Source organism: Ruditapes philippinarum, unplaced genomic scaffold, assembly GCF_026571515.1.
Source record: "Ruditapes philippinarum isolate M1 unplaced genomic scaffold, ASM2657151v2 ctg7702_1_1_1_1, whole genome shotgun sequence".
NCBI classification, from domain to species: Eukaryota; Metazoa; Mollusca; class Bivalvia; order Venerida; family Veneridae; genus Ruditapes; species Ruditapes philippinarum.
Window position 1 is genome coordinate 37,969 of NW_026859985.1, and position 3,977 is coordinate 41,945.

General features: G+C 33.9%; 2 non-coding genes across 2 annotated transcripts; both read right to left on the bottom strand.

Moving 5' to 3' along the window:
- Nucleotides 1-1,021: 1,021 nt before the first annotated feature.
- On the bottom strand, nucleotides 1,022-1,093 carry Trnaa-ugc (transfer RNA alanine (anticodon UGC)). Its single transcript has one exon. It is a non-coding gene; the product is annotated as a tRNA-Ala (tRNA).
- A 623-nt stretch (nucleotides 1,094-1,716) lies between these two features.
- Nucleotides 1,717-1,788, bottom strand: Trnaa-ugc (transfer RNA alanine (anticodon UGC)). Its single transcript has one exon. It is a non-coding gene; the product is annotated as a tRNA-Ala (tRNA).
- Nucleotides 1,789-3,977: the final 2,189 nt, after the last annotated feature.

Here is a 3,977-nt window from a genome sequence, read left to right on the forward strand (position 1 = left end):
AATTTTAGAAATTTATATCAAAATGGACAATTATTTGCTGCATGATAATCAATTCAACAGAAAACGCAATATCGTACCGATGTCAATCCGATATGCAAATTAGTTGCATTGATAGGTCATCTAGGCCCGACGCAGACCCGATGTATTTTTTTTTTATGTAATACGAAATGTTACACCGGTTCGATCCCCGGCATTTCCATTTTTTTGTTAAACGTTCTATTATGCAATTTACGTTTACAATTGAATTTCAAAGTTTAATAGGAGACATATTATCATATAGCAATGTAGAAACGGAATTACTCTATCTTTAATTGCAATTTAATTGAATTCATTGTGTGACCATTGGATGTAGATGCATTTAATTGTGAAAATATGCATCGGTTTTCTTTCTTTTTGCTAAATATACTCATGTTATAGGGCGAGCTTTATTTTTCAAAATGGAGGCATCTTGGCGTATACAACTCCCCCTTTGTTTGGAGCTATATCACGTGCACACTGCAGTATATTTAACAAGAAGGAAAAACCCGATGCATAATTGTTTTGAGTTCAGACAATCTAACCACACTCAAATGCATCTACATCCAGTGCTGGCAAAATGAAACATGTTAATTAAATTAGATAGCAATTAAAGATAGAGAGGTTTTGTTTCTACATTGTTATTGATATCATGTCTTCTAAAAACAGTTAAACTAAAAGTGAACATAAATTGAACGCAAATTGTTGCATGATAGAATGTTTTGATAAAAATTTGACCGGAGATCGAACCCGGGGCCTTTCCCATACAAAGCGAACGCTCTACCACTGAGCCAGATCCCCATGGTTGTTACTGCATATGTTTACTGTTAGATGAAAAAGTTAAAGAAGATAAGAAAATAATATTTCATTAGGCTTTTGTTTCAATATATAAAGAATTTACATTTGTATTCAGTAGCCAGTATTTTGTTCATTTTCTGTTTTGTTTAATATAAACCAGTTTAAACACGCGAATTTCTTACACAGTTTCATAAGAAGTAAAACTATATGGAGATGCCGGGGATCGAACCCGGGGCCTTTCACATGCAAAGCGAATGCTCTACTACTGAGCCACATCCCCCTTTTTTCTTGTCCATATGTATGTTTATTATTTGATAAGAATAACTAAAAATGATTAAAAAAGATATTGCTTTTGCAATGGATGAAATTTTATCAATTTAAATTACTCACCTTTTGTTTCCATATGCTGGTGTACTGATGATGATGTGCTGATGATAAGGATGATATTGATGATGATGATGATGATCTTAGATAGATTATTGTTATATTTTATAATTGACATTATTGTATAGGGAGAGCTTTATTTGTCAAAATGGGGGCATCTTGCCGTATACAACTCCCCTTTGTTGGGAGCTATATTCGAACGTGCAATTGTAGTAAGGTATGGACAGATAAAGCTCTTCGGAGAGCTATAATTGTTGAAGGCTATATGCGACGTAATGTTCAGGGCGTCCACACTGCAGTATATTTAACAAAAAGGAATAAAACCGATGTATATTTTGAGTTCAGACAATTAAATGCATCTACATCCAGCACTCGCAAAATGATTCAAGTTGAATTTAATTAAAGATACCGTTTCTATATTATTATTGATATAATGTCTTCTTTCAAACAGTAAACTAAAATGTAAACGTAAATTGAACGCGAATTATTACATATTAAATAAACGTTTTGATAAAAATATGGAGATGCCGGGGATCGAACCCGGGGCCTTTCACATGCAAAGCGAACGCTCTACCACTGAGCCACATCCCCGATGCCGATGTTGTTCTGATGACTATAATGATAACGATGAATAAGGTTTGATACACTGATGATGTACTGTTGATGATGACTTTCAGACGATGATGCTGCTGGTAAGTTTAAATTACTAAAGATGATGATGATGATACACTGATGATTATGATGATGATTATGATGATGTACTGATGATAATGATTATAAATGATGTTTCTGATGATGTTTTTAGATAGATTATTGTTATACTTTATAATTGGCATTATTATATACGGAGAGCTTTATTTGTCAAAATATATTTGCCATCTTGCCATATACAACCATAGGAACTTGAATTTTAATCAATACATCACAAAATATACGTATATTAGTGATATAGCCCTTATCTCTATATGAGCCTTGTCATGACAAAACCAACATAATGGGTTTGCGACCAGCATAAATCCAGACCAGCCTGCGCATCCGCGCAGTCTGATCAGGATCCATGCTGTTTGCTTACAAACCCTATAACAAGTAGAGAAACTGATAGCGAACAGCATGAATCCTGATCAGACTGCGCGGATGCGCAGGCTGGTCTGGATCCATGCTGGTCGCAAACGCACTATGTTGGTTTTGTCGTGACACGGCTCAATTATATTTTATTTAGAGATAAGGGCTATATCACTAACGACTTATATACGTATATTTTGTGATGTATTGATTAAATTTCAAGTTCCTGTGATACAACGCACTTTGTTGGGAGCTATGTAACACCGCACTTTGGGGTCAAACGCACTTTGGGGTCCGACCCCAGAGTGCGTTACGCACTTTGGGGTCCAATTTCGACCCCAAAGTGCGTTAAACAGGTACATATGCATTTTTAAACATCAGGCAAACGACCGCACTTTGGGGTCATAAAAAATTAATGTTCATTATGTTTTAAATAATATATTGTAGTCAAAGCCAATGGTAAACAAAAAATCAAGGTATTAAATCGACACAAACATGTGCCCTGAATTATATTAGAATCAATAGGGATTTAAATGGTCTTGATTACTAAGTGAAGAACTTTCACCAAACAAATCACCAAATAAAGAATTTGTATCAATTATTAAGCTTAAAATATTTTTTCTCAAATTTTCCATTTATTTTAAAAGAATGTACACCTTTCATTAACTCCATTGTTTTTAGCTAAATGCATTATTTTCCCGTTTTTTATTTACACATTTTTAAGAAATATAATAGTCTTAGCATAGACAAAGGTATAAATTCTGGAAAATCCTAGTAAGACATTTCAGTAAAAAGTGTGCCTGATAATATGTTGAAAGAGCCATTTATTTAGCTAAATGTGACATAATTATAAGAAACTTGACTAGGTGTAGATGTGGCTTTAAGTAGTAAGTACTAAAATTATCAACTATTTAAGTGGTCGCACATTAAGAGCTGAGCTTCAGAATAATGTAAAATTCTCACTGGGGGTATAGAGGGGATTGTGGGGTATCGATCCCCCCCCCCGAGGGTTAAAAATAACGTTTTAAAGGCCCATTATGCTTTAAAAACTTTTTTATTTTGATGTTCTTCTATATTATCCAAAAATACACATTGGCCAATTACCTGAACCATCTTTATTTTTTGTTTTTCGTACATATTTTATGTTTGTTTGTCGTACATATTTTTTTTTAGTTTTGAATACATACTTTTTTTAGTTTTGCATACATATTCTTTTTTAGTTTGCATACATATTTTATTTTAGGTTTACATACATATTCTTTTTTAGTTTGCATACATATTTTATTTTAGATTTTTTGTACATATTTTTTGTTTTTGTTTTTTCGTACATATTTTCACATGACGCCATTTGCAAAGTAGAGGTTTGGATAATTACACCATTTGTTAAACACCATTTTCAAGCACTTCGTCATCTGTAAATTACAGTACAAATGCCATTTGCAAATACCAACATTTTCATTTTTGAAGGTGTCAAAAAAATAACAACACTTTTTAGTATCCGCAGTAACCCAAAGAAAGGTTCTGCATATGGTCTCGATGTGGTTAACATTTGCCACAAGGTGCCGTAAAATCCTTCATGGGGTTTCGGAGATAAGGAGCGGACATGAAACCCAAGTGTTTATCCTTTGACCTGTAGGTGTGGCCCCGACCTTGAGCCGGCACACCTGGGATATAAGTTCTGCACATTATCTGGATGTGCTGAGGAATTGACCTAAGTT